Raw genomic sequence first — 24,127 nt, forward strand, 5'->3', positions numbered from 1 at the left:
ATTTGAAAATCCCGACCAGTTATAACACTGAATTTGAAAATCCTGACCAGTTATAGAAACTGGATTTGAAAATCCCGACCAGTTATAACACTGATTTTGAAAATCATGACCGGTTATAAAAACTGGATTTGAAAATCCCGACCAGTTATAGAAACTTGATTTGAAAATCCTGACCAGTTATAGAAACTGGATTTGAAAATCCCGACTAGTTATAAAAACTGGATTTGAAAATCCCTACCAGTTATAAAACTGGATTTGAAAATCGCGAACAGTTATAGAAACTGGATTTGAAAATCCTGATCAGTTATAACACTGGATTTGAAAATTCCGACCAATTATAAAACTAGATTTGAAAATCACGACCAGTTATGACACTAGATTTGGAAATCACGACCAGTTATAGAAACTGGATTTGAAAATCCCGACCAGTTATAGAAACTGGATTTGAAAATCCCGACCAGTTATAGAAACTGGATTTGAAAATCTCGACCAGTTGTAAAAACTGAATTTTGAAAATCCTGACCAGTTACAAAAACTGGATTTGAAAATTCCGACCAGTTATAAAAACTAGATTTGAAAATCCCGACCAGTTATAGAAACTCGATTTGAAAATCCCAACCAGTTATAGAAACTGGATTTGAAAATCCGACCAGTTATAGAAACTAGATTTGAAAATCCCGACCAGTTATAAAACTGGATTTGAAAATCCCGACCAGTTATAGAAACTGGATTTGAAAATCCAGACCAGTTATAAAATCTAGAATTGAAAATCCCGACCAGTTATAGAAACTGGATTTCAAAATCCCGACCAGTTATAGAAACTTGTTTTGAAAATCCCGACCAGTTATAGAAACTGAATTTGAAAATCCCGACCAGTTATAAACACTGGATTTGAAAATCCCGACCAGTTATAAAACTGGATTTGAAAATCGCGAGGAGTTATAGAAACTGAATTTGAAAATCCTGATCAGTTATAACACTAGATTTGAAAATCCCGACTAATTACAAAACAAGATTTGAAAATCCCGACCAGTTATAGAAAATGGATTTGAAAATCCCGACCAGTTATAAAACTGGATTTGAAAATCCCGACTAGTTATAAAACTGGATTTGAAAATCCCGACGAGTTATAGAAGCTGAATTTGAAAATCCCGACTAGTTATAAATCTGGATTTGAAAATCCCGACGAGTTATAGAAGCTGAATTTGAAAATCCTAATCAGTTATAACACTGGATTTGAAAATCCCGACCAATTATAAAACTAGATTTGAAAATCCTGACCAGTTATAGAAAATGGATTTGAAAATCCCGACCAGTTATAAAAACTGGATTTGAAAATCCCGACCAGTTATAAAAACTGGATTTCAAAATCCCGACCAGTTATAGAAACTGGATTTGAAAATCCCGACCAGTTATAGAAACTGGATTTGAAAATCCCGACCAGTTATAACACTGAATTTGAAAATCCCGACCAGTTATAAAAACTGGATTTGAAAATCCCGACCAGTTATAAAAACTGAATTTGAAAATCCTGACCAGTTATAGAAACTGAATTTGAAAATCCTGACCAGTTATAAAAACTGGATTTGAAAATCCTGACCAGTTATAGAAACTGGATTTGAAAATCCCGACCAGTTATAAACACTGGATTTGAAAATCCTGACCAGTTATAAAACTGGATTTGAAAATCCCGACGAGTTATAGAAACTGAATTTGAAAATCATGATCAGTTATAACACTGGATTTGAAAATCCCGACCAATTATAAAACTAGATTTGAAAATCCCGACTAGTTATAGAAAATGGATTTGAAAATCCCGACCAGTTATAATACTGGATTTGAAAATCCCGACCAGTTATAAAACTGGATTTAAAAATCCCGACCAGTTATAGAAACTGGATTTGAAAATCCCGACCAGTTATAAAACTGGATTTGAAAATCCTGACCAGTTATAGAAAATGGATTTGAAAATCCCAACCAGTTATAAAACTGGATTTGAAAATCCCGACCAGTTATAAAACTGGATTTAAAAATCCTGACCAGTTATAGAAACTGGATTTGAAAATCCTGACCACTTATAAAACTGGATTTAAAAATCCCGACCAGTTATGGAAACTGGATTTAAAAATTCCGACCAGTTATGACACTAGATTTGAAAATCCCGACCTGTTATAGATACTTGATTTGAAAATCCTGACCAGTTATAAAAACTAGAGTTGAAAATCCCGACCAGTTATAAAAACTGTAATTGAAAATCCCGACCAGTTATAGAAACTGGAATTGAAAATTTCGACCAGTTATAGAAACTGGATTTGAAAATCCCGACCAGTTATAGAAACTGGATTTGAAAATCCCGACCAGTTATAAAATCTGGAATTGAAAATCCCGACCAGTTATAGAAACTGGATTTCAAAATCCCGACCAGTTATAGAAACTGGATTTGAAAATCCCGACCAGTTATAGAAACTGGATTTGAAAATCCCGACCAGTTATAACACTGAATTTGAAAATCCCGACCAGTTATAGAAACTGGATTTGAAAATCCCGACCAGTTATAACACTGAATTTGAAAATCATGACCGGTTATAAAAACTGGATTTAAAAATCCCGACCAGTTATAGAAACTTGATTTGAAAATCCTGACCAGTTATAGAAACTGGATTTGAAAATCCCGACAAGTTATAAAAACTGGATTTGAAAATCCCGACCAGTTATAAAACTGGATTTTGAAAATCGCGAACAGTTATAGAAACTGGATTTGAAAATCCTGATAAGTTATAACACTGGATTTGAAAATTCTGACCAATTATAAAACTAGATTTGAAAATCGGGACCTGTTATAGAAACTGGATTTGAAAATCCCGACCAGTTATAAATCTGGATTTGAAAATTCCAACCAGTTATAAAACTAGATTTAAAAATCCCGACCAGTTATAGAAACTGCATTTGAAAATCCTGACCAGTTATAAAACTGGATTTGAAAATCCCGACCAGTTATAGAAATTGAATTTGAAAATCACGACCAGTTATGACACTAGATTTGGAAATCACGACCAGTTATAGAAACTGGATTTGAAAATCCCGACCAGTTATAGAAACAGGATTTGAAAATCCCGACCAGTTATAGAAACTGGATTTGAAAATCCCGACCAGTTGTAAAAACTGGATTTGAAAATCCTGATCAGTTATAACACTGGATTTGAAAATCCCGACCAGTTATAGAAACTGGATTTCAAAATCCCGACCAGTTATAGAAACTGGATTTGAAAATCCCGACCAGTTATAACACTGAATTTGAAAATCCCGACCGGTTATAAAAACTGGATTTGAAAATCCCGACCAGTTATAAAACTGGATTTGAAAATCCCGACCAGTTATAGATACTGGATTTGAAAATCCTGATCAGTTATAACACTGGATTTGAAAATCCCGACCAATTATAAAACTGAATTTGAAAATCCCGACCAGTTATAGAAACTGGATTTAAAAATTCCGACCAGTTATGACACTAGATTTGAAAATCCCAACCTGTTATAGATACTTGATTTGAAAATCATGACCAATTATAAAACTAGATTTGAAAATCCCGACCAATTATAAAACTGGATTTGAAAATCCCGACCAGTTATAAAAACTGGATTTGAAAATCCAGACCAGTTATAAAATCTAGAATTGAAAATCCCGACCAGTTATAGAAACTGTATTTCAAAATCCCGACCAGTTATAGAAACTGGATTTGAAAATCCCGACCAGTTATAGAAACTGGATTTGAAAATCCCGACCAGTTATAACACTGAATTTGAAAATCCCGACCGGTTATAAAAACTGGATTTGAAAATCCCGACCAGTTATAGAAACTTGATTTGAAAATCCTGACCAGTTGTAGAAACTGGATTTGAAAATCCCGACCAGTTATAAAAACTGGATTTGAAAATCCCGACAAATTATAAAACTGGATTTGAAAATCCCGACCAGTTATAGAAACTGGATTTGAAAATCCAGATCAGTTATAACGCTGAATTTAAAAATCTCGACCAGTTATAAAACTAGATTTGAAAATCGGGACCTCTTATAGAAACTGGATTTGAAAATCCCGACCAGTTATAAATCTGGATTTGAAAATCCCAACCAGTTATAAAACTAGATTTAAAAATCCCGACCAGTTATAGAAATTGCATTTGAAAATCCTGACCAGTTATAAAACTGGATTTGAAAATCCCGACCAGTTATAGAAATTGGATTTGAAAATCCTGACCAGTTATGACACTAGATTTGGAAATCACGACTAGTTATAGAAACTAGATTTGAAAATCCCGACCAGTTATAAAAACTGGATTTGAAAATCCCGACCAGTTATAGAAACTGGATTTGAAAATCCCGACCAGTTATAGAAACTGGATTTGAAAATCCCGACTAGTTATAAAAACTGGATTTGAAAATCCTGATCAGTTATAACACTGGATTTGAAAATCTCGACCAATTATAAAACTAGATTTGAAAATCCCGACTAGTTATAGAAAATGGATTTGAAAATCCCGACCAGTTATAAAATTGGATTTGAAAATCCCGACCAGTTATAAAACTGGATTTAAAAATCCCGACCAGTTATAGAAACTGGATTTGAAAATCCCGACCAGTTATAAAACTGGATTTGAAAATCCTGACCAGTTATAGAAAATGGATTTGAAAATCCCAACCAGTTATAAAACTGGATTTGAAAATCCCGACCAGTTATAAAACTGGATTTAAAAATTCTGACCAGTTATAGAAACTGGATTTGAAAATCCTGACCACTTATAAAACTGGATTTGAAAATCCCGACCAGTAATAGAAACTGGATTTAAAAATTCCGACCAGTTATGACACTAGATTTGAAAATCCCGACCTGTTATAGATACGTGATTTGAAAATCCTGACCAGTTATAAAAACTAGAGTTGAAAATCCCGACCAGTTATAAAAACTGTAATTGAAAATCCCGACCAGTTATAGAAACTGGAATTGAAAATTTCGACCAGTTATAGAAACTGGATTTGAAAATCACGACCAGTTATAGAAACTGGATTTGAAAATCCCGACCAGTTATAAAATCTGGAATTGAAAATCCCGACCAGTTATAAAAACTGGATTTCAAAATCCCGACCAGTTATAGAAACTGGATTTGAACATCCCGACCAGTTATAGAAACTGGATTTGAAAATCCCGACCAGTTATAACACTGAATTTGAAAATCCCGACCAGTTATAGAAACTGGATTTGAAAATCCCGACCAGTTATAACACTGAATTTGAAAATCATGACCGGTTATAAAAACTGGATTTGAAAATCCCGACCAGTTATAGAAACTTGATTTGAAAATCCTGACCAGTTATAGAAACTGGATTTGAAAATCCCGACAAGTTATAAAAACTGGATTTGAAAATCCCGACCAGTTATAAAACTGGATTTTGAAAATCGCGAACAGTTATAGAAACTGGATTTGAAAATCCTGATCAGTTATAACACTGGATTTGAAAATTCTGACCAATTATAAAACTAGATTTGAAAATCGGGACCTGTTATAGAAACTGGATTTGAAAATCCCGACCAGTTATAAATCTGGATTTGAAAATTCCAACCAGTTATAAAACTAGATTTAAAAATCCCGACCAGTTATAGAAACTGCATTTGAAAATCCTGACCAGTTATAAAACTGGATTTGAAAATCCCGACCAGTTATAGAAATTGAATTTGAAAATCACGACCAGTTATGACACTAGATTTGGAAATCACGACCAGTTATAGAAACTGGATTTGAAAATCCCGACCAGTTATAGAAACTGGATTTGAAAATCCCGACCAGTTATAGAAACTGGATTTGAAAATCCCGACCAGTTGTAAAAACTGGATTTGAAAATCCTGATCAGTTATAACACTGGATTTGAAAATCCCGACCAGTTATAGAAACTGGATTTCAAAATCCCGACCAGTTATAGAAACTGGATTTGAAAATCCCGACCAGTTATAACACTGAATTTGAAAATCCCGACCGGTTATAAAAACTGGATTTGAAAATCCCGACCAGTTATAAAACTGGATTTGAAAATCCCGACCAGTTATAGATACTGGATTTGAAAATCCTGATCAGTTATAACACTGGATTTGAAAATCCCGACCAATTATAAAACTGAATTTGAAAATCCTGACCAGTTATAGAAACTGGATTTAAAAATTCCGACCAGTTATGACACTAGATTTGAAAATCCCAACCTGTTATAGATACTTGATTTGAAAATCATGACCAATTATAAAACTAGATTTGAAAATCCCGACCAGTTATAAAACTGGATTTGAAAATCCCGACCAGTTATAAAAACTGGATTTGAAAATCCAGACCAGTTATAAAATCTAGAATTGAAAATCCCGACCAGTTATAGAAACTGCATTTCAAAATCCCGACCAGTTATAGAAACTGGATTTGAAAATCCCGACCAGTTATAGAAACTGGATTTGAAAATCCCGACCAGTTATAACACTGAATTTGAAAATCCCGACCGGTTATAAAAACTGGATTTGAAAATCCCGACCAGTTATAGAAACTTGATTTGAAAATCCTGACCAGTTATAGAAACTGGATTTGAAAATCCCGACCAGTTATAAAAACTGGATTTGAAAATCCCGACAAATTATAAAACTGGATTTGAAAATCCCGACCAGTTATAGAAACTGGATTTGAAAATCCTGATCAGTTATAACGCTGAATTTAAAAATCTCGACCAGTTATAAAACTAGATTTGAAAATCGGGACCTCTTATAGAAACTGGATTTGAAAATCCCGACCAGTTATAAATCTGGATTTGAAAATCCCAACCAGTTATAAAACTAGATTTAAAAATCCCGACCAGTTATAGAAACTGCATTTGAAAATCCTGACCAGTTATAAAACTGGATTTGAAAATCCCGACCAGTTATAGAAATTGAATTTGAAAATCCTGACCAGTTATGACACTAGATTTGGAAATCACGACTAGTTATAGAAACTAGATTTGAAAATCCCGACCAGTTATAGAAACTGGATTTGAAAATCCCGACCAGTTATAGAAACTGGATTTGAAAATCCCGACCAGTTATAGAAACTGGATTTGAAAATCCCGACCAGTTATAGAAACTGGATTTGAAAATCCCGACCAATTATAGAAACTAGATTTGAAAATCTCGACCAGTTATAAAACTGGATTTGAAAATCCCGACCAGTTATAGAAACTGGATTTGAAAATCCCGACCAGTTATAAAAACTAGATTTGAAAATCCCGACGAGTTATAAAAACTGGATTTGAAAATCCCGACCAGTTATAGAAACTGGATTTGAAAATCCCGACCAGTTATAACACTGAATTTGAAAATCCCGACCAGTTATAACACTGAATTTGAAAATACCGACCAGTTATAAAAACTGGATTTGAAAATCCCGACCAGTTATAGAAACTAGATTTGAAAATCCCGACCGGTTATAAAAACTGGATTTGAAAATCCCGACCAGTTATAGAAAATTGATTTGAAAATCCTGACCAGTTATAGAAACTGGATTTGAAAATCCCGACCAGTTATAAAAACTGGATTTGAAAATCCCGACCAGTTATAAAACTGGATTTGAAAATCCCGACCAGTTATAGAAACTGGATTTGAAAATCCTGATCAGTTATAACACTGGATTTGAAAATCCCGACCAGTTATAGAAACTGGATTTCAAAATCCCGACCAGTTATAGAAACTGGATTTGAAAATCCCGACCAGTTATAACACTGAATTTGAAAATCCCGACCGGTTATAAAAACTGGATTTGAAAATCCCGACCAGTTATAAAACTGGATTTGAAAATCCCGACCAGTTATAGATACTGGATTTGAAAATCCCGACCAGTTATAAAAACTGGATTTGAAAATCCCGACAAATTATAAAACTGGATTTGAAAATCCCGACCAGTTATAGAAACTGGATTTCAAAATCCTGATCGGTTATAACGCTGGATTTAAAAATCTCGACCAATTATAAAACTAGATTTGAAAATCGGGACCTCTTATAGAAACTGGATTTGAAAATCCCGACCAGTTATAAATCTGTATTTGAAAATCCCAACCAGTTATAAAACTAGATTTAAAAATCCCGACCAGTTATAGAAACTGCATTTGAAAATCCTGACCAGTTATAAAAGTGGATTTGAAAATCCCGACCAGTTATAGAAATTGGATTTGAAAATCCTGACCAGTTATGACACTAGATTTGGAAATCACGACTAGTTATAGAAACTGGATTTGAAAATCCCGACCAGTTATAGAAACTGGATTTGAAAATCCCGACCAGTTATAGAAACTGGATTTGAAAATCCCGACCAGTTATAGAAACTGGATTTGAAAATCCCGACCAGTTATAGAAACTGGATTTGAAAATCCCGACCAGTTATAAAAACTGAATTTGAAAATCCCAACCAGTTATAGAAACTGGATTTCAAAATCCCGACCAGTTATAGAAACTGGAGTTGAAAATTCCGACCAGTTATAACACTGAATTTGAAAATCCCGACCAGTTATAAAAACTGGATTTGAAAATCCCGACCAGTTATAGAGACTGGATTTGAAAATCCTGACCAGTTATAGAAACTGAATTTGAAAATCCCGACCAGTTATAAAAACTGGATTTGAAAATCCCGACCAGTTATAAAACTGGATTTGAAAATCCCGACCAGTTATAAAACTGGATTTAAAAATCCCGACCAGTTATAGAAACTGGATTTGAAAATCCCGACCAGTTATAGAAACTGAATTTTAAAATCCTGACCAGTTATAAAACTGGATTTGAAAATCCCGACCAGTTATAGAAACTGGATTTAAAAATCCCGACCAGTTATGACACTAGATTTGAAAATCCTGACCTGTTATAGATACTTGATTTGAAAATCCCGACCAGTTATAAAAACTGGAGTTGAAAATACCGACCAGTTATAGAAACTGGATTTGAAAATCCCGATCAGTTATAGAAACTGGATTTGAAAATCTCGACCAGTTATAGAAACTGGATTTGAAACTCCGACCAGTTATAGAAACTGGATTTAAAAATCCCGACCAGTTATAGAAACTGGATTTGAAAATCCCGACCAGTTATAACACTGGATTTGAAAATCCCGACCAGTTATAAAACTGGATTTGAAAATCGCGAGGAGTTATAGAAACTGAATTTGAAAATCCTGATCAGTTATAACACTAGATTTGAAAATCCCGACTAATTACAAAACAAGATTTGAAAATCCCGACCAGTTATAGAAAATGGATTTGAAAATCCCGACCAGTTATAAAACTGGATTTGAAAATCCCGACTAGTTATAAAACTGGATTTGAAAATCCCGACGAGTTATAGAAGCTGAATTTGAAAATCCTAATCAGTTATAACACTGGATTTGAAAATCCCGACCAATTATAAAACTAGATTTGAAAATCCTGACCAGTTATAGAAAATGGATTTGAAAATCCCGACCAGTTATAAAAACTGGATTTAAAAATCCCGACCAGTTATAGAAACTGGATTTGAAAATCCCGACCAGTTATAGAAACTGGATTTGAAAATCCCGACCAGTTATAGAAACTGAATTTGAAAATCCCGACCAGTTATAAAAACTGGATTTGAAAATCCCGACCAGTTATAAAAACTGAATTTGAAAATCCTGACCAGTTATAGAAACTGAATTTGAAAATCCTAACCAGTTATAAAAACTGGATTTGAAAATCCTGACCAGTTATAGAAACTGGATTTGAAAATCCCGACCAGTTATAAACACTGGATTTGAAAATCCTGACCAGTTATAAAACTGGATTTGAAAATCCCGACGAGTTATAGAAACTGAATTTGAAAATCATGATCAGTTATAACACTGGATTTGAAAATCCCGACCAATTATAAAACTAGATTTGAAAATCCCGACTAGTTATAGAAAATGGATTTGAAAATTCCGACCAGTTATAAAACTGGATTTGAAAATCCCGACCAGTTATAAAACTGGATTTAAAAATCCCGACCAGTTATAGAAACTGGATTTGAAAATCCCGACCAGTTATAAAACTGGATTTGAAAATCCTGACCAGTTATGGAAAATGGATTTGAAAATCCCAACCAGTTATAAAACTGGATTTGAAAATCCCGACCAGTTATAAAACTGGATTTAAAAATCCTGACCAGTTATAGAAACTGGATTTGAAAATCCTGACCACTTATAAAACTGGATTTGAAAATCCCGACCAGTTATAGAAACTGGATTTAAAAATTCCGACCAGTTATGACACTAGATTTGAAAATCCCGACCTGTTATAGATACTTGATTTGAAAATCCTGACCAGTTATAAAAACTAGAGTTGAAAATCCCGACCAGTTATAAAAACTGTAATTGAAAATCCCGACCAGTTATAGAAACTGGAATTGAAAATTTCGACCAGTTACAGAAACTGGATTTGAAAATCCCGACCAGTTATAGAAACTGGATTTGAAAATCCCGACCAGTTATAAAATCTGGAATTGAAAATCCCGACCAGTTATAGAAACTGGATTTTAAAATCCCGACCAGTTATAGAAACTGGATTTGAAAATCCCGACCAGTTATAAAAACTAGATTTGAAAATCCCGACCAGTTATAACACTGAATTTGAAAATCCCGACTAGTTATAGAAACTGGATTTGAAAATCCCGACCAGTTATAACACTGAATTTGAAAATCATGACCGGTTATAAAAACTGGATTTGAAAATCCCGACCAGTTATAGAAACTTGATTTGAAAATCCTGACCAGTTATAGAAACTGGATTTGAAAATCCCGACAAGTTATAAAAACTGGATTTGAAAATCCCGACCAGTTATAAAACTGGATTTTGAAAATCGCGAACAGTTATAGAAACTGGATTTGAAAATCCTGATCAGTTATAACACTGGATTTGAAAATTCCGACCAATTATAAAACTAGATTTGAAAATCGGGACCTGTTATAGAAACTGGATTTGAAAATCCCGACCAGTTATAAATCTGGATTTAAAAATTCCAACCAGTTATAAAACTAGATTTAAAAATCCCGACCAGTTATAGAAACTGCATTTGAAAATCTTGACCAGTTATAAAACTGGATTTGAAAATCCCGACCAGTTATAGAAATTGAATTTGAAAATCACGACCAGTTATGACACTAGATTTGGAAATCACGACCAGTTATAGAAACTGGATTTGAAAATCCCGACCAGTTATAAAAACTGGATTTGAAAATCCCGACCAGTTATAGAAACTGGATTTGAAAATCCCGACCAGTTGTAAAAACTGGATTTGAAAATCCTGATCAGTTATAACACTGGATTTGAAAATCCCGACCAATTATAGAAACTGGATTTCAAAATCCCGACCAGTTATAGAAACTGGATTTGAAAATCCCGACCAGTTATAACACTGAATTTGAAAATCCCGACCGGTTATAAAAACTGGATTTGAAAATCCCGACCAGTTATAAAACAGGATTTGAAAATCCCGACCAGTTATAGATACTGGATTTGAAAATCCTGACCAGTTATAACACTGGATTTGAAAATCCCGACCAATTATAAAACTGAATTTAAAAATCCCGACCAGTTATAGAAACTGGATTTAAAAATTCCGACCAGTTATGACACTAGATTTGAAAATCCCAACCTGTTATAGATACTTGATTTGAAAATCATGACCAATTATAAAACTAGATTTGAAAATCCCGACCAGTTATAAAACTGGATTTGAAAATCCCGACCAGTTATAAAAACTGGATTTGAAAATCCAGACCAGTTATAAAATCTAGAATTGAAAATCCCGACCAGTTATAGAAACTGCATTTCAAAATCCCGACCAGTTATAGAAACTGGATTTGAAAATCCCGACCAGTTATAGAAACTGGATTTGAAAATCCCGACCAGTTATAACACTGAATTTGAAAATCCCGACCGGTTATAAAAACTGGATTTGAAAATCCCGACCAGTTATAGAAACTTGATTTGAAAATCCTGACCAGTTATAGAAACTGGATTTGAAAATCCCGACCAGTTATAAAAACTGGATTTGAAAATCCCGACAAATTATAAAACTGGATTTGAAAATCCCGACCAGTTATAGAAACTTCATTTGAAAATCCTGACCAGTTATAAAACTGGATTTGAAAATCCCGACCAGTTATAGAAATTGGATTTGAAAATCCTGACCAGTTATGACACTAGATTTGGAAATCACGACTAGTTATAGAAACTAGATTTGAAAATCCCGACCAGTTATAGAAACTGGATTTGAAAATCGGGACCTCGTATAGAAACTGGATTTGAAAATCCCGACCAGTTATAAATCTGGATTTGAAAATCCCAACCAGTTATAAAACTAGATTTAAAAATCCCGACCAGTTATAGAAACTGCATTTGAAAATCCTGACCAGTTATAAAACTGGATTTGAAAATCCCGACCAGTTATAGAAATTGGATTTGAAAATCCTGACCAGTTATGACACTAGATTTGGAAATCACGACTAGTTATAGAAACTAGATTTGAAAATACCGACCAGTTATAGAAAATGGATTTGAAAATCCCGACCAGTTATAGAAACTGGATTTGAAAATTCCGACCAGTTATAGAAACTGGATTTGAAAATCCCGACCAGTTATAGAAACTGGATTTGAAAATCCCGACCAGTTATAGAAACTAGATTTGAAAATCTCGACCAGTTATAAAACTGGATTTGAAAATCCCGACCAGTTATAGAAACTGGATTTGAAAATCCCGACCAGTTATAAAAACTGGATTTGAAAATCCTGACGAGTTATAAAAACTGGATTTGAAAATCCCGACCAGTTATAGAAACTGGATTTGAAAATCCCGACCAGTTATAACACTGAATTTGAAAATCCCGACCAGTTATAACACTGAATTTGAAAATACCGACCAGTTATAAAAACTGGATTTGAAAATCCCGACCAGTTATAGAAACTAGATTTGAAAATCCCGACCGGTTATAAAAACTGGATTTGAAAATCCCGACCAGTTATAGAAACTTGATTTGAAAATCCTGACCAGTTATAGAAACTGGATTTGAAAATCCCGACCAGTTATAAAAACTGGATTTGAAAATCCCGACTAGTTATAAAACTGGATTTGAAAATCCCGACCAGTTATAGAAACTGGATTTGAAAATCCTGATCATTTATAACACTGGATTTGAAAATCCCGACCAGTTATAGAAACTGGATTTCAAAATCCCGACCAGTTATAGAAACTGGATTTGAAAATCCCGACCAGTTATAACACTGAATTTGAAAATCCCGACCGGTTATAAAAACTGGATTTGAAAATCCCGACCAGTTATAAAACTGGATTTGAAAATCCCGACCAGTTATAGATACTGGATTTGAAAATCCCGACCAGTTATAAAAACTGGATTTGAAAATCCCGACAAATTATAAAACTGGATTTGAAAATCCCGACCAGTTATAGAAACTGGATTTGAAAATCCTGATCGGTTATAACGCTGGATTTAAAAATCTCGACCAATTATAAAACTAGATTTGAAAATCGGGACCTCTTATAGAAACTGGATTTGAAAATCCCGACTAGTTATAAATCTGGATTTGAAAATCCCAACCAGTTATAAAACTAGATTTAAAAATCCCGACCAGTTATAGAAACTGCATTTGAAAATCCTGACCAGTTATAAAAGTGGATTTGAAAATCCCGACCAGTTATAGAAATTGGATTTGAAAATCCTGACCTGTTATGACACTAGATTTGGAAAACACGACCAGTTATAGAAACTGGATTTCAAAATCGCGACCAGTTATAGAAACTCGAGTTGAAAATTCCGACCAGTTATAACACTGAATTTGAAAATCCCGACCAGTTATAAAAACTGGATTTGAAAATCCCGACCAGTTATAGAGACTGGATTTGAAAATCCTGACCAGTTATAGAAACTGAATTTGAAAATCCCGACCAGTTATAAAAACTGGATTTGAAAATCCTAATCAGTTATAACACTGGATTTGAAAATCCCGACCAATTATAAAACTAGATTTGAAAATCCTGACCAGTTATAGAAAATGGATTTGAAAATCCCGACCAGTTATAAAAACTGGATTTGAAAATCCCGACCAGTTATAAAAACTGGATTTCAAAATCCCGACCAGTTATAGAAACTGGATTTGAAAATCCCGACCAGTTATAGAAACTGGATTTGAAAATCCCGACCAGTTATAACACTGAATTTGAAAATCCCGACCAGTTATAAAAACTGGATTTGAAAATCCCGACGAGTTATAGAAACTGGAGTTGAAAATTCCGACCAGTTATAACACTGAATTTGAAAATCCCGACCAGTTATAAAAACTGGATTTGAAAATCCCGACCAGTTATAGAGACTGAATTTGAAAATCCTGACCAGTTATAAAACTGAATTTGAAAATCCCGACGAGTTATAGAAGCTGAATTTGAAAATCCTAATCAGTTATAACACTGGATTTAAAAATCCCGACCAATTATAAAACTAGATTTGAAAATCCTGACCAGTTATAGAAAATGGATTTGAAAATCCCGACCAGTTATAAAAACTGGATTTGAAAATCCCGACCAGTTATAAAAACTGGATTTCAAAATCCCGACCAGTTATAGAAACTGGATTTGAAAATCCCGACCAGTTATAGAAACTGGATTTGAAAATCCCGACCAGTTATAACACTGAATTTGAAAATCCCGACCAGTTATAAAAACTGGATTTGAAAATCCCGACCAGTTATAAAAACTGAATTTGAAAATCCTGACCAGTTATAGAAACTGAATTTGAAAATCCTGACCAGTTATAAAAACTGGATTTGAAAATCCTGACCAGTTATAGAAACTGGATTTGAAAATCCCGACCAGTTATAAACACTGGATTTGAAAATCCTGACCAGTTATAAAACTGGATTTGAAAATCCCGACGAGTTATAGAAACTGAATTTGAAAATCATGATCAGTTATAACACTGGATTTGAAAATCCCGACCAATTATAAAACTAAATTTGAAAATACCGACCAGTTATAAAAACTGGATTTGAAAATCCCGACCAGTTATAGAAACTAGATTTGAAAATCCCGACCGGTTATAAAAACTGGATTTGAAAATCCCGACCAGTTATAGAAACTTGATTTGAAAATCCTGACCAGTTATAGAAACTGGATTTGAAAATCCCGACCAGTTATAAAAACTGGATTTGAAAATCCCGACTAGTTATAAAACTGGATTTGAAAATCCCGACCAGTTATAGAAACTGGATTTGAAAATCCTGATCATTTATAACACTGGATTTGAAAATCCCGACCAGTTATAGAAACTGGATTTCAAAATCCCGACCAGTTATAGAAACTGGATTTGAAAATCCCGACCAGTTATAACACTGAATTTGAAAATCCCGACCGGTTATAAAAACTGGATTTGAAAATCCCGACCAGTTATAAAACTGGATTTGAAAATCCCGACCAGTTATAGATACTGGATTTGAAAATCCCGACCAGTTATAAAAACTGGATTTGAAAATCCCGACAAATTATAAAACTGGATTTGAAAATCCCGACCAGTTATAGAAACTGGATTTGAAAATCCTGATCGGTTATAACGCTGGATTTAAAAATCTCGACCAATTATAAAACTAGATTTGAAAATCGGGACCTCTTATAGAAACTGGATTTGAAAATCCCGACTAGTTATAAATCTGGATTTGAAAATCCCAACCAGTTATAAAACTAGATTTAAAAATCCCGACCAGTTATAGAAACTGCATTTGAAAATCCTGACCAGTTATAAAAGTGGATTTGAAAATCCCGACCAGTTATAGAAATTGGATTTGAAAATCCTGACCTGTTATGACACTAGATTTGGAAAACACGACTAGTTATAGAAACTGGATTTGAAAATCCCGACCAGTTATAGAAACTGGATTTGAAAATCCCGACAAGTTATAGAAACTGGATTTGAAAATCCCGACCAGTTATAGAAACTGGATTTCAAAATCCCGACCAGTTATAGAAACTCGAGTTGAAAATTCCGACCAGTTATAACACTGAATTTGAAAATCCCGACCAGTTATAAAAACTGGATTTGAAAATCCCGACCAGTTATAGAGACTGGATTTGAAAATCCTGACCAGTTATAGAAACTGAATTTGAAAATCCCGACCAGTTATAAAAACTGGATTTGAAAATCCTAATCAGTTATAACACTGGATTTGAAAATCCCGACCAATTATAAAACTAGATTTGAAAATCCTGACCAGTTATAGAAAATGGATTTGAAAATCCCGACCAGTTATAAAAACTGGATTTGAAAATCCCGACCAGTTATAAAAACTGGATTTCAAAATCCCGACCAGTTATAGAAACTGGATTTGAAAATCCCGACCAGTTATAGAAACTGGATTTGAAAATCCCGACCAGTTATAACACTGAATTTGAAAATCCCGACCAGTTATAAAAACTGGATTTGAAAATCCCGACGAGTTATAGAAACTGGAGTTGAAAATTCCGACCAGTTATAACACTGAATTTGAAAATCCCGACCAGTTATAAAAACTGGATTTGAAAATCCCGACCAGTTATAGAGACTGAATTTGAAAATCCTGACCAGTTATAAAACTGAATTTGAAAATCCCGACGAGTTATAGAAGCTGAATTTGAAAATCCTAATCAGTTATAACACTGGATTTGAAAATCCCGACCAATTATAAAACTAGATTTGAAAATCCTGACCAGTTATAGAAAATGGATTTGAAAATCCCGACCAGTTATAAAAACTGGATTTGAAAATCCCGACCAGTTATAAAAACTGGATTTCAAAATCCCGACCAGTTATAGAAACTGGATTTGAAAATCCCGACCAGTTATAGAAACTGGATTTGAAAATCCCGACCAGTTATAACACTGAATTTGAAAATCCCGACCAGTTATAAAAACTGGATTTGAAAATCCCGACCAGTTATAAAAACTGAATTTGAAAATCCTGACTAGTTATAGAAACTGAATTTGAAAATCCTGACCAGTTATAAAAACTGGATTTGAAAATCCTGACCAGTTATAGAAACTGGATTTGAAAATTCCGACCAGTTATAAACACTGGATTTGAAAATCCTGACCAGTTATAAAACTGGATTTGAAAATCCCGACGAGTTATAGAAACTGAATTTGAAAATCATGATCAGTTATAACACTGGATTTGAAAATCCCGACCAATTATAAAACTAGATTTGAAAATCCCGACTAGTTATAGAAAATGGATTTGAAAATTCCGACCAGTTATAAAACTGGATTTGAAAATCCCGACCAGTTATAAAACTGGATTTAAAAATCCCGACCAGTTATAGAAACTGGATTTGAAAATCCCGACCAGTTATAAAACTGGATTTGAAAATCCTGACCAGTTATGGAAAATGGATTTGAAAATCCCAACCAGTTATAAAACTGGATTTGAAAATCCCGACCAGTTATAAAACTGGATTTAAAAATCCTGACCAGTTATAGAAACTGGATTTGAAAATCCTGACCACTTATAAAACTGGATTTGAAAATCCCGACCAGTTATAGAAACTGGATTTAAAAATTCCGACCAGTTATGACACTAGATTTGAAAATCCCGACCTGTTATAGATACTTGATTTGAAAATCCTGACCAGTTATAAAAACTAGAGTTGAAAATCCCGACCAGTTATAAAAACTGTAATTGAAAATCCCGACCAGTTATAGAAACTGGAATTGAAAATTTCGACCAGTTACAGAAACTGGATTTGAAAATCCCGACCAGTTATAGAAACTGGATTTGAAAATCCCGACCAGTTATAAAATCTGGAATTGAAAATCCCGACCAGTTATAGAAACTGGATTTTAAAATCCCGACCAGTTATAGAAACTGGATTTGAAAATCCCGACCAGTTATAGAAACTAGATTTGAAAATCCCGACCAGTTATAACACTGAATTTGAAAATCCCGACTAGTTATAGAAACTGGATTTGAAAATCCCGACCAGTTATAACACTGAATTTGAAAATCATGACCGGTTATAAAAACTGGATTTGAAAATCCCGACCAGTTATAGAAACTTGATTTGAAAATCCTGACCAGTTATAGAAACTGGATTTGAAAATCCCGACAAGTTATAAAAACTGGATTTGAAAATCCCGACCAGTTATAAAACTGGATTTTGAAAATCGCGAACAGTTATAGAAACTGGATTTGAAAATCCTGATCAGTTATAACACTGGATTTGAAAATTCCGACCAATTATAAAACTAGATTTGAAAATCGGGACCTGTTATAGAAACTGGATTTGAAAATCCCGACCAGTTATAAATCTGGATTTGAAAATTCCAACCAGTTATAAAACTAGATTTAAAAATCCCGACCAGTTATAGAAACTGCATTTGAAAATCTTGACCAGTTATAAAACTGGATTTGAAAATCCCGACCAGTTATAGAAATTGAATTTGAAAATCACGACCAGTTATGACACTAGATTTGGAAATCACGACCAGTTATAGAAACTGGAGTTGAAAATCCCGACCAGTTATAAAAACTGGATTTGAAAATCCCGACCAGTTATAGAAACTGGATTTGAAAATCCCGACCAGTTGTAAAAACTGGATTTGAAAATCCTGATCAGTTATAACACTGGATTTGAAAATCCCGACCAGTTATAGAAACTGGATTTCAAAATCCCGACCAGTTATAGAAACTGGATTTGAAAATCCCGACCAGTTATAACACTGAATTTGAAAATCCCGACCGGTTATAAAAACTGGATTTGAAAATCCCGACCAGTTATAAAACTGGATTTGAAAATCCCGACCAGTTATAGATACTGGATTTGAAAATCCTGACCAGTTATAACACTGGATTTGAAAATCCCGACCAATTATAAAACTGAATTTAAAAATCCCGACCAGTTATAGAAACTGGATTTAAAAATTCCGACCAGTTATGACACTAGATTTGAAAATCCCAACCTGTTATAGATACTTGATTTGAAAATCATGACCAATTATAAAACTAGATTTGAAAATCCCGACCAGTTATAAAACTGGATTTGAAAATCCCGACCAGTTATAAAAACTGGATTTGAAAATCCAGACCAGTTATAAAATCTAGAATTGAAAATCCCGACCAGTTATAGAAACTGCATTTCAAAATCCCGACCAGTTATAGAAACTGGATTTGAAAATCCCGACCAGTTATAGAAACTGGATTTGAAAATCCCGACCAGTTATAACACTGAATTTGAAAATCCCGACCGGTTATAAAAACTGGATTTGAAAATCCCGACCAGTTATAGAAACTTGATTTGAAAATCCTGACCAGTTATAGAAACTGGATTTGAAAATCCCGACCAGTTATAAAAACTGGATTTGAAAATCCCGACAAATTATAAAACTGGATTTGAAAATCCCGACCAGTTATAGAAACTGCATTTGAAAATCCTGACCAGTTATAAAACTGGATTTGAAAATCCCGACCAGTTATAGAAATTGGATTTGAAAATCCTGACCAGTTATGACACTAGATTTGGAAATCACGACTAGTTATAGAAACTAGATTTGAAAATCCCGACCAGTTATAGAAAATGGATTTGAAAATCCCGACCAGTTATAGAAACTGGATTTGAAAATTCCGACCAGTTATAGAAACTGGATTTGAAAATCCCGACCAGTTATAGAAACTGGATTTGAAAATCCCGACCAGTTATAGAAACTAGATTTGAAAATCTCGACCAGTTATAAAACTGGATTTGAAAATCCCGACCAGTTATAGAAACTGGATTTGAAAATCCCGACCAGTTATAAAAACTGGATTTGAAAATCCTGACGAGTTATAAAAACTGGATTTGAAAATCCCGACCAGTTATAGAAACTGGATTTGAAAATCCCGACCAGTTATAACACTGAATTTGAAAATCCCGACCAGTTATAACACTGAATTTGAAAATACCGACCAGTTATAAAAACTGGATTTGAAAATCCCGACCAGTTATAGAAACTAGATTTGAAAATCCCGACCGGTTATAAAAACTGGATTTGAAAATCCCGACCAGTTATAGAAACTTGATTTGAAAATCCTGACCAGTTATAGAAACTGGATTTGAAAATCCCGACCAGTTATAAAAACTGGATTTGAAAATCCCGACCAGTTATAAAACTGGATTTGAAAATCCCGACCAGTTATAGAAACTGGATTTGAAAATCCTGATCATTTATAACACTGGATTTGAAAATCCCGACCAGTTATAGAAACTGGATTTCAAAATCCCGACCAGTTATAGAAACTGGATTTGAAAATCCCGACCAGTTATAACACTGAATTTGAAAATCCCGACCGGTTATAAAAACTGGATTTGAAAATCCCGACCAGTTATAAAACTGGATTTGAAAATCCCGACCAGTTATAGATACTGGATTTGAAAATCCCGACCAGTTATAAAAACTGGATTTGAAAATCCCGACAAATTATAAAACTGGATTTGAAAATCCCGACCAGTTATAGAAACTGGATTTGAAAATCCTGATCGGTTATAACGCTGGATTTAAAAATCTCGACCAATTATAAAACTAGATTTGAAAATCGGGACCTCTTATAGAAACTGGATTTGAAAATCCCGACTAGTTATAAATCTGGATTTGAAAATCCCAACCAGTTATAAAACTAGATTTAAAAATCCCGACCAGTTATAGAAACTGCATTTGAAAATCCTGACCAGTTATAAAAGTGGATTTGAAAATCCCGACCAGTTATAGAAATTGGATTTGAAAATCCTGACCTGTTATGACACTAGATTTGGAAAACACGACTAGTTATAGAAACTGGATTTGAAAATCCCGACCACTTATAGAAACTGGATTTGAAAATCCCGACCAGTTATAGAAACTGGATTTGAAAATCCCGACCAGTTATAGAAACTGGATTTCAAAATCCCGACCAGTTATAGAAACTGGAGTTGAAAATTCCGACCAGTTATAACACTGAATTTGAAAATCCCGACCAGTTATAAAAACTGGATTTGAAAATCCCGACCAGTTATAGAGACTGGATTTGAAAATCCTGACCAGTTATAGAAACTGAATTTGAAAATCCCGACCAGTTATAAAAACTGGATTTGAAAATCCCGACCAGTTATAAAACTGGATTTGAAAATCCCGACCAGTTATAAAACTGGATTTAAAAATCCCGACCAGTTATAGAAACTGGATTTGAAAATCCCGACCAGTTATAGAAACTGAATTTTAAAATCCTGACCAGTTATAAAACTGGATTTGAAAATCCCGACCAGTTATAGAAACTGGATTTAAAAATCCCGACCAGTTATGACACTAGATTTGAAAATCCTGACCTGTTATAGATACTTGATTTGAAAATCCCGACCAGTTATAAAAACTGGAGTTGAAAATCCCGACCAGTTATAGAAACTGGATTTGAAAATCCCGATCAGTTATAGAAACTGGATTTGAAAATCTCGACCAGTTATAGAAACTGGATTTGAAAATCCCGACCATTTATAGAAACTGGATTTGAAAATCCCGACCAGTTATGACACTAGATTTTGAAATCACGACCAGTTATAGAAACTGGATTTGAAAATCCCGACCAGTTGTAAAAACTGAATTTTGAAAATCCCGACCAGTTACAAAAACTGGATTTGAAAATCTCGACCACTTATAAAAACTAGATTTGAAAATCCCGACTAGTTATAGAAACTGGATTTTAAAATCCCGACCAGTTATAGAAACTGGATTTCAAAATCCCTACCAGTTATAGAAACTAGATTTGAAAATCCCGACTAGTTATAAAACTGGATTTAAAAATCCCGACCAGTTATAAAAATTGGATTTGAAAATCTCGACCAGTTATAAAAACTGGATTTGAAAATCCCGACCACTTATAGAAACTGGATTTCAAAATACCGACCAGTTATAGAAACTGGATTTGAAAGTCCCGAACAGTTATAGAAACTGGATTTGAAAATCCCGAGCAGTTATAACACTGAATTTGAAAATCCCGACCAGTTATAAAAACTGGATTTGAAAATCCCGACCAGTTATAGAAACTGGATTTGAAAATCCTGACCAGTTATAGAAACTGAATTTGAAAATCCCGACCATTTATAGAAACTGGATTTGAAAATCATGATCAGTTATAACACTAGATTTGAAAATTCCGACCAATTATAAAACTGGATTTGAAAATCCCGACCAGTTATAAACACTGGATTTGAAAATCCCGACTAGTTATAAAACTGGATTTGAAAATCCCGACCAATTATAAAACTGGATTTAAAAATCCCGACCAGTTATAGAAACTGGATTTGAAAATCCCGACCAGTTATAAAACTGGATTTGAAAATCCCGACCAGTTATAGAAACTGGATTTGAAAATCCTGACCAGTTATAAAACTGGATTTGAAAATCCCGACCAGTTATAGAAACTGGATTTAAAAATCTGACTAGTTATGACACTAGATTTAAAAATTCCGACCAGTTATAGATACTGGATTTGAAAATCCCGATCAGTTATAAAAACTGGAATTGAAAATCCAGACCATTTATAGAAACTGGATTTGAAAATCTCGACCAGTTATAGAAACTGTATTTGAAAATCCCGACCAGTTATAGAAACTAGATTTCAAAATCCCGACCAGTTATAAAAACTGGATTTGAAAATCACGACCAGTTATAAAAACTGGATTTGAAAATCTCGACCAGTTATAAAATTGGATTTGAAAATCCTGACCAGTTATAGAAACTGAATTTGAAAATCTCGACCATTTATAGAAACTGGATTTGAAAATCATGATCAGTTATAACACTAGATTTGAAAATTCCGATCAGTTATAAAAACTGGAGTTGAAAATCTAGACCATTTATAGAAACTGGATTTGAAAATCTCGACCAGTTATAGAAACTGTATTTGAAAATCCCGACCAGTTATAGAAACTAGATTTCAAAATCCCGACCAGTTATAGAAACTGGATTTGAAAATCACGACCAGTTATAAAAACTGGATTTGAAAATCCCGACAAGTTATAGAAACTGGATTTGAAAATCCTGACCAGTTATAGAAACTGGAGTTGAAAATCCAGACCATTTATAGAAACTGGATTTGAAAATCTCGACCAGTTATAGAAACTGTATTTGAAAATCCCGACCAGTTATAGAAACTAGATTTCAAAATCCCGACCAGTTATAACACTGAATTTGAAAATCCCGACCAGTTATAAAAACTGGATTTGAAAATCCCGACCAGTTATAGAAACTGGATTTGAAAATCCTGACCAGTTATAGAAACTGAATTTGAAAATCCCGACCATTTATAGAAACTGGATTTGAAAATCATGATCAGTTATAACACTAGATTTGAAAATTCCGACCAATTATAAAACTGGATTTGAAAATCCCGACCAGTTATAAACACTGGATTTGAAAATCCCGACTAGTTATAAAACTGGATTTGAAAATCCCGACCAGTTATAGAAACTGGATTTAAAAATCTGACTAGTTATGACACTAGATTTAAAAATTCCGACCAGTTATAGATACTGGATTTGAAAATCCCGATCAGTTATAAAAACTGGAGTTGAAAATCCAGACCATTTATAGAAACTGGATTTGAAAATCTCGACCAGTTATAGAAACTGTATTTGAAAATCCCGACCAGTTATAGAAACTAGATTTCAAAATCCCGACCAGTTATAGAGACTGGATTTGAAAATCCCGACCAGTTATAAAAACTGGATTTGAAAATCTCGACCAGTTATAAAATTGGATTTGAAAATCCCGACCAGTTATAGAAACTGGATTTGAAAATCCTGATCAGTTATAACACTGGATTTGAAAATCCCGACCAATTATAAAACTAGATTTGAAAATCGGGACCTGTTATAGAAACTGGATTTGAAAATCCCGACCAGTTATAAATCTGGATTTGAAAATCTCAACCAGTTATAAAACTAGATTTAAAAATCCCGACCAGTTATAGAAACTGCATTTGAAAATCCTGACCAGTTATAAAACTGGATTTGAAAATCCCGACCAGTTATAGAAATTGGATTTAAA

The sequence above is a fragment of the Nuphar pumila genome, chromosome 10, assembly GCF_984573655.1.
Source record: "Nuphar pumila chromosome 10, dmNupPumi1.hap1.1, whole genome shotgun sequence".
Classification (NCBI taxonomy): domain Eukaryota; kingdom Viridiplantae; phylum Streptophyta; class Magnoliopsida; order Nymphaeales; family Nymphaeaceae; genus Nuphar; species Nuphar pumila.